The sequence below is a fragment of the Helianthus annuus genome, chromosome 13 (genome assembly GCF_002127325.2).
Source record: "Helianthus annuus cultivar XRQ/B chromosome 13, HanXRQr2.0-SUNRISE, whole genome shotgun sequence".
Classification (NCBI taxonomy): Eukaryota; Viridiplantae; Streptophyta; class Magnoliopsida; order Asterales; family Asteraceae; genus Helianthus; species Helianthus annuus.
In genome coordinates, this window is record NC_035445.2 from 165,066,755 (window position 1) to 165,076,196 (window position 9,442).

The 9,442-nt window shown below is 39.2% G+C and overlaps 1 pseudogene; it reads right to left on the reverse strand.

Moving 5' to 3' along the window:
* Positions 1–486: 486 nt before the first annotated feature.
* LOC110902267 lies at positions 487–1,885 on the reverse strand (annotated as a pseudogene).
* Between the last annotated feature and the right edge of the window lie 7,557 nt (positions 1,886–9,442).

The window sequence follows — 9,442 nt, forward strand, 5'->3', positions numbered from 1 at the left end:
CTTGAAGCAGCGGTAAAAACGCAGTTAGTACAATGCAAGAACGCGGTTCCTTTCTGGTCCGATTGTACTACCGAATTGTGCGAGACTTGCCGTGTTTCATGAATCCTAAATTTGAGTAAGGATACTCATTAAGGGGGTTTTGGACCAACCCAACCCGACCCAAAACCCGCTTCGACCCGATACCCGTTCTGACCCGAACCCGTTCCGACCAGAACCCGTTTTAACCCGAACCAAAACAACCCTTTTTTAATCGACCCAAACCCATTTTAACCGATGACCCGACCTAACCCGACCCGTTTGTCATGTCTACTTTTTATATTCAATTTTTTTAAGGTCAAGGGTGTACCCACCCCAAGCCGAGTGGATGGGCGCACCCCTACTTTGTTTTCACTTTGTGGGCGTGCATATAAGGAACTCAGCATGATGTTAAGACGCGATGACATGGGGAACACCATGTTGTGCATAGTGGCGCCGTTGGGGGTGCCCCTACTCCCTACTTGGGATGAAGACATTGTTCGCGACGAAGCCATTGTGATCTTGTTCAAGGGCTGTTGCTAATTCCTGTCTTGATGATGTTTTTTCACCTAAAGTTTTGAACTTTAACGGTTTGATTATCATAAACGAATCTTCCCCATTTCCATTACCCTTCAGTTTCTTTTTATGAAGTTGCTTTAAATGAGATACGCATCACATAATTCAACCCTGCTAGTCATCTTCAAAGCTTCTTTTAAAGACTTTTTAGCTTCATCGGTCTCACCAGCATCCAACAACGACACTGCCTTGTTCAACTGAGCCCGCCAATGGTTCACCACAAGCCCAAAACCCGAACGTAAACCTCCGAAGCCCCTTGGTACCGACCCATATCCATATAAAGCCCACCAAGATTATACAAAGCATCAACATGACCCGGCTTCAAATCAACCGCCTTTTGAAACTCCTTAACCGCGTTATCATTATTACCCATCGCATGCAAAGCCAACACAAGATCATAATGCGCGTCTGCATAATCATTCTTAAGGTAAATCGCTTCTTCTAACGCTTTAACAGCCGCTTTAGACCCGCCTACACCTAACAAAGCACTACCCAAAAGCTTGAAAGCTCTAAAATGCGTCGGACAAAGAATCGCAGCCTCGGGATAATGCTCACACGCGCTAATAACCATACCTTCCGCCTTAAGTGAAATCCAGAGATTCACATGAATTTGAGGAAAAAGATAAGCCCATTGATTCCCACCTGCTTCTGCAACATCTAAAGCTAAAACAAACTCATCTTTACCCTCATTATACCTCCCAACAACATAATAACAATTACCAGCTCGAAAATGCGGTCTAACATCAGTAGGCTGCAATTCACAAGCTCTTTTAAAAATACCAATGCTTCCTTAAACAACTGTTGATCGTATAAAACTCGCCCAATCGCCATATGCCCATCAAACGTTTCTTCACGCGACCTCGCCCCCATCCGCTCTAGACCTCAAACCGCCCAACTCCTTAACGAAAACCGCATAATCTGGCTTACTTTCGTCTCAAACAATCTGCTTACTCATCTCAGTTGACGGCCCGAGCTCCCTCGACCACCCCGGATCCGAATACACATCCGAATTCTCCGCTTTTCCTTTCGAATCCTTCATCTGGTTTGTCCTCAACCTCTTGATCAAAACCTCCAAATCATCCACAAGCTTCCACGTGTCATCGAACACGATCCCGTGGTTCGATGATGCCGCCCACCTCACCGTCCGTTGCTGCACCGGCGACGGCTCCGACATTGAATTCGAATCTAGAAGGGTGGATTTAGGTATGTTTTTCGCAGTTTTAACCCCGATTTGTGGTGGTGCACCTGATAAACGCAAACGGGTCGCATTTGAATCGCTTCTATGGAGACCCATGAATGAAGAAAGAACCAATGGAAAGATCAAAAAAGCCGACGCGTTATCTTACATAAAGTTATTGAGATCAATCTATATTCCTTCTCATCCAATTAGTGAATTTTTAGAGATTCATAGTGAAACGGGTGCTTCATTGATCTTATTACCTGAGTTTCTTGCTATGTTTGATAATCAAGATTGGGGTTTTAGTGTCTTGTCTACTATGCTTGCAAGCGAATGGTTTCATGCTCTATGCAATGAAAGCTGCAGTAACCTAGTAGTTTCTTCTCGAAACATGAAGCAAAACTGATGAGCTGGGGAGGGAAACGGCAGACCTCAACTCAGTGGTCTTGTCGAATACAGATGATACATGGGTTCTGCAGACGTCAATGCGGTTCTGCAGACGACATTATGAGAGATTTGGAAGAGCCGAAATGAATGTGTTTAACTATTGATGCTGACCAACTTGTGAAGGGCCATATGAAGTACAATCGTTCGGGTAAAGATGCCATATCGAAGTCGTATAGGTGGGTACAGTATTAGGATTCGAGGTTTTGGAAGGATTCTTGAAATATTTTTTTCTAGTGATATATAGTATAGAAAACAATGTTAAAAAGAGTGCTCTTAAAGCCCTAACTATTTCTTTCTATACATATCATAACATGTTTATCCAAAGATCAAAAACTAAAAAAATAAAAAATAATCAGAGCAAGCATATATCTTGCAGAAGGACATTTTGAAGGATCCTTAACCAAACTAACTTATGATCAGAACCAAACTAACCACATAACAAATTAACTGTTCATTTCTAAGCATCAAACAATCAAACCAACCACATAACAATGAGTCCAGTAGCAGATTGTACTTACCATCTCGATCTATGGTGATGCTACATGTTGCTCTGAATCGTAGTCCTAAACACCCAACTAAAATGTTGCTGTAAAGAATCAAGAAATCAAGATTAAGTTCGATGTAAAAAGAAGAAAATGTGATGCAGAGATCACGAACCTGTAACTATCGATGTTGCCATATGCTGATCACTGAAATTCGGTCGTTGAATTGGTGATTCAGAAGTGTGATTTTGAGTGAATCTTTGAGAATGTTATATTGTGAGAGAGAAAAAGAAAGTAAAAGGTAAAGTTGTGAAATGTGGATACAAAGGAGACACGTGGATTCAAAATAGCGAAACCCTAAGCTCCGCCGTGAACCACCGCGAACCACCAACCGTTTCCCTACTCTCTCTGTCTCCAATAGCTTACTTTCTCTCACACATTTTGTCACACCCCGACCGCGTGTAACATACAACCGCGACGAAAAACGTCGGGGAGTGTTGTGGACAGAATTAATTGTTATACAACCATGGAAAATAAAGTTACATTTTATTTATTAAACAAGGGTAGTACATTGTCTTAACAGGAAAACAAAGAGTTTATAACATAGTTAACTAAGTCTATCTTCAGTTTTAGTCTTTAAGGCACATGTCCGCCCTAGTATCGTGATTAACATCTTATGGAACAGCTCCTGAAAACACATGTGAAAGTAGGTACGTCAGCATAAAAATGCCTGTAAGATACATAGGTTTTGTAAAAATGGGATTCATGACTTGTGTTTAAAGAAATGTTTTAATAACAGTTAATCATGAACCTTGTAAATTGTCTTGTTTTGTAAAACATTTGAAAAACGATAACATCTGATGATATGTATAGATAAGTGTAAGGTTAAACGAGTAACCAAGTAAAATGAGTTGAATAAGATAAGTTGTTTGTGAAAATAATGTCTTGTGAAGAATATGATATTTGTGTAAAATGTAATGTGTCTAAACTGAAATGACTTAGATAACGCCCCGATATGTAATATTATACAAACATTTATATATAGGAAGTACCAGCGGCGTATCCACCATGTTTGTATCATATTACATATGCCACGTTACTCAAATCATTTACCCAAACCCGATCCACCATGTAAATTGTTCATGTATAAACCAAATGTCAAATGTTATTTGTGTAAACCATGTCAAATGTTTATGTTCAATGTAAATCATGTAATGTGTATCCCAAAATGTATCATGTATGGTAAGCGAAATGTATCAACTTAAACCATATGTAAAATGCACAAAACAAGTCATTGAAGTAAAACGTGGTTTAAATCAACGTTATGTTCCGTGGAAAAATGCATGCTCTATTGATATTAACATTTATGCGGTATTGCAAACTATGCATACATCCAAGCCTTGAGACTGCGGCGATAAACTCTTAAACAAATTAAAGGTTTATCTAAGTTATGTATATCGAATTCGGTCATTCCTTCCAATCCTATCAAACCCAGGATTTCAGAAACGGGAGTTGTCAATTCCTATGGTACCACTACCTACTAACAAACGGCGTAGCTAATGTTAATGAATGTATTGTCCCATGTTAAACAAACCAAATGTCATAACAAAATGAAGGCATGTGCCCATATGCTGAGTAAACATATGCAACAGAAATGTTCATGTAAATCAATGTGTCCATATGCTGAGTAAACATATGCAACAGAAAATGTAATGTAAATCAATGTACTAAGTATGCACACAATGGGGATACATAGCATGAAATGTAATGAAATCGTGTACTATAATGTACTAACAACATAGCAGGCATATGATGTGAAAATATGGAAAGCATGAATGTAACAGATAGGCACATGTGTTTCACCCCAAAACAGTTTAGAAAACAGTAAAAGAGGGGTTCAATGTACTCACCTGATATTGCTTTGGAGTTCTTGTATAATAACCAGATAATGCTAAAGATCACGGGATATCAAACGGCACCTAATAGGTAGCTATGTTAATATACCGGACCAAATCGGAAGGATCGGATAGTATGCGGGTTCGTAAACCAAACGAGTATGGAGACTCATGTAATATGGTTTAACAAAGCCTACATACTAAAATGAAACCTAACCTAACTGCTTGCGACCCATCACGACCCGTTTAGGTAGCTTATGCTACCTTACGCGCCGTTCGCGTAGAACGCGTCTGGAACGCCTAACATCGTGACCACAAGGTATAACCTCGGAAGGTTATAGCTATGGTCACCTAATGTGTTTGGTTGGATCCTAATGATCGACCAAATGGGTCGGGTTCGAAAGTATAAGCGATGGTTTAGATCGCTTACCTCACGACCCTATATAAGCACTAAACTAAAAGTGACGAGCTAAGCATGTTAGAACATGCTTAACTAAGTTTAGAAAACAGGTTTGGCATCAAAGCAAACGGCTTTGATGCTCACGAGTAGTTTGGTTACAAAATACGCAAGAATGCGCATTTTGGCCGAAACTACGACTCGTCACTGAGCCTAGATAACGTGGTGATCAGTAGGTATAGTCACTACGGACTATAACCATCGTGATCACGCTCACGTTATGAAGTTCGAACGAACTTCGCATCGACCATAAGATGGTCAATGCAGAAAGTCAACAAAACGTCGACTTTCGGACTCGAAAAGCGAATAAAAGAACAAAAGAACACTTACGGAGAGTCCCCGAATGCTAATCTAGATCAAAATAGCTCAGGTATGAAACAATGGTTCCAACTTAGAGCCTTAAGATCAGATTGTGTGGATTTTGAGCAAAATGAGGGGGGGTATTTATAGGAAAAGTGGAACCGTTAGGATCGTTTTATTGAATATCGTGTCATGATCTTGTGCGTACATGTGTTACATTGCTAGATTCACTGAATATGGCCCTTGGCCTTTGATTGGGTGAAAAGGCAATTGAACCTTTCGTCATTTGAAGAGCCAATCAGCATTAAATGTGGGTTCTGCTGTACTGGGGACCCCTTACGGACCGTATGGGCTTTGGCCTACGGTCCGTAAGCCCCTAGTTTGGCAGATTTACCATTTTGGTCCCTGCAGCACCAAAATTTGGTTTTTGGTGCGTTTTTGGTACTTTTAAGCCCCGTTAACCCCATTTCAAAGCTCTAAAATGAAGTTAAAGTACAAGGGACCTAAAATGTGCTCAAAAATATGTCGGATGTCGGTTCGTTTGGCCATACGGTCGCGATGTTCGGTTAATTACGACGGAATGCGCATAAGCGCGAAAGACGGTCCAAATTGCGCGACGAATGGATTTTTATCATGCCATAAACTAAGGCATAATATAAGGATGCTTACATAAATTTTTGGGTGTCCAGATGTATTCAGAACGTAAGTTATGCGCGAAAATGCAAACTTGTGCACTTTTTGACATTTTTAGCCCCTGAATGATCCAAAAGTTTGTTTTAGCATACCAAACCCCTCAAAGCCTATTTCTAAGCTATGTAAAGGATATTTATGGTATGTTTAACTTATGGACATGTTCCGGAATGTTCGTTACAGTTCGAATTGGCATACTTTCGTAGTTTGTCAAGTTTAGTCCCTGTAAGCGAAATAACTTGTTTTTGCCATACCAAAGCCTTCAAAACTTATTTCTAAGTTATGTAAAGGTTATTTAAGGTATGTTGAGTATATGTTGATGTTCCGGAGTATTTTTCGCATTAAACTGAGTACGTTTACGCACCAGTTCGCTTATAACTCTCCATAAAGCGATGTAGAGTTTGAAATTGAGCAAAACTCAAAACATGAAAAATGTAAAACACAACCAAACAAACATTGGGATAAAATAACATTGTTTTATTGATAATGGAACTGTTCATAATGATTACAAGCACAAATGTTACACATTCACCTACATCACCTGATGTTTAATGGCGTTTTGAACCACCACCATTGCTAGAAGACACCATCCTCACCAGCACACACGGCGAAAGCCTAATCCTGTCGCTAAGCACTCCGGAGGTCGGCGACCATCGCCTTCATGAAGTGCCATTAAACCTTTTAACAAAAGAAAATACATACTAAACATTAAATTAAAAAAACAAATATATACAAAAAAACAACATTACATTCAAAAAAAACAAAGATCTAAATCCAAACCCTAATCGTTTCCCACTGCGCGACATGTTCGAAATCATGTCGTTCATCATGGCGGAAGTTGATGAGCGCAACCGCCTTGATGTCCTCCTCGCTAAGGCCCTGGGATGAATCCTCCACATACTTGTAGTAACACTCGAACTTCTTACACTCCAACCGTATAACCCGAAACCTTGAAGATAAGGCGTCAACGGCCACGGAATTGTGCAAATATTGTTGCACCCGGACCCATAAACCCCCTGCCCTCGACGAGGAGGATTGGTATACACCTCCTCCCAAGCCTCCACCAATGCAATGTCCTCAACTTCGGTCCACGAGGAAGAAGCCATGTCTGCTTGTGTGTTTCTGTGTGTAGAAGAAAGTAGAACAAAGAAAGTAGAAGAAGAAGAATGGTGTGTGTGTGTTTCTGTGTGTTTAGAATTAGGGGTATATATAGTGGGGTTGGTTATATGAATATTTATTTTAATATAACTTTAAAAATTCTAACGTCTTAACATAAGTTTCAAACGTCTTAACATTTAATTGCCTGTTGAAATGTCTTAACATTTAATAGGCTGTTGAAACGTCTTTAAACATTGACTTATACTGAATTGAACAAGAATTCAAACGTAAAATAGTAAAATTTATAACTTTATTATCATTGAATACAAAGTACATAAAAAACATAACACAACAACATACAAATATAATCATTTGAACTAGAATATACCAAACCTCTACTTCCATAAATTTAAAATGGGGTAGGAGATCCGGATTTTGATTCCGGAATTTGCATCGAAACACCTAGGAATAAATATGGGTCGTGAACTGGTAAGTTCCATCAATCCACATTTATTTTGGCCTACGTGATATGTAACGGGTTGTTCAAATTTGGTTCTGCGGTTCTGCGGCTTCGGTGATGTTACTGGACCTGGCAAACACATTGGTGAGAGCCCATTGTGTTAGCCAAACTCTCATCAACCACCCTAAACGGGCAGAACCGTCATGACCCGAACAACCCGTTTAACCCTTCACGTGTCCGTTGTAGATGAGTTCTTGAACCCGATCGACCCTGCAGAGCACGTGGAAGGGGATATCCGATCTCATCCCTTTAAAAGGGAGAAGATCTGTGTCCGTCGTAGATGACTTCTTAGACCCGTTGTAGATGACTTCTTAGAACCGTTTGTTGAATCAGGGGGTCTGCCCATTTTTTGAAGCTGTGAACACCAATGGGGTAGAAGATATGGTGAAGAAGAAAACGTTGTATATGACAGGGTCGAAAATTGTGAACGACTTAAAAAGAGGTTTTAAACGTCTTAAAAATAACTTTGAAAACCGTCAAACGTCTTAAAAAGAACTTTGGAAAACGGACGTCTCAAACGTCTCAAGGTTTGAATGAAACGACTTAAAAAGAACTTTGAAAAATGGGAAACGTCTCAAACGTCTTAAAAAGAGCTTTGGAAAACGGGAAACGTCTCAAACGTCTCAAAGTTTTAATGCAACGTCTTAAAATTTTTTAAAAAACGTGATAATTAAACCCGTAAACAGTTAAAGAAAATATAAAACATTATTATATTAAAAAAATAAAATACATACTAAACATTACATTAAAAAAAGAAAATATAAAAAGAAAAAAAAACATTACATTCAAAAAAAAAATCTAAATTCAAATACTTACAAATATAAAAGAGGGGGTCTTCTTTAAAGAACCGGCCCTTAGTGAGATTCGAACCCGCGCCACTCGTGTATAACCCAAACGTCTTAACCAGTTTATCCTCCGTCTCGGAGCTGATATAACTTGAACTTATATTGTATTTATATACTCGTTACCTTATATTAAACTATATTATTTAAAACAAACATATTCAAAAACTTAAAAATATCAAAAAGGGGGTCTTCTTTAAAGAACCGGCCCTTAGTGAGATTCGAACCCGTGCCACTCGTGTATAACCCAAACGTCTTAACCAGTTTATCAACCATCTCGGAGAGCTGATATAACTTAACTTATATTATATTTATATACTCGTTACCTTATATTAAACTATATTATTTAAAACATCTTAAATAACTTTGGAAACCGTGAAACGTCTCAAACGACTTAAAAAGAACTTTGGAGATCGTGAAACGTCTCAAACGTCTCAAGGTTTTAATGAAACGTCTTAAAATTTTTTAAAAAACGTGATAATTTCAGACATCTCAAGCCGTGTTGAGGCGTCTCAAGCCGGCTTCAAACGTCTCAAGTCATGCAAAAGTATCAGCTTATCGGCTCAACTTTTAAAACGTCTCAAGCAGCCGTCTGAAACGTCTCAGCCAAGACGTTAAGACGTCTGAGCTGTGTCGGACACGTGGCAGGTTTTGGTTGGTCAGCCGCCAAGACGTTTGAACATGTTTGTAACGTCTCCCCAAGACGTTTGACTTGGCCAGTTTGGAAAAGTTGACCATAACTTGGCCATTTTGACTATTTTCCCTTTTCTTTAGGAATAATGGATTTTAATAATCCAAACTTTTAGTTACTGGCCGGAAACGGTCCCAACTTCAAAAATAACCGGTGGTGGTCCCAACTTTTCATATATTGTAAACCAATGGACTTTTACTAAAAAAAACCTCAGTTTCTTTTTATCTCCTTATCCTTTTCGGAAACTTTTTC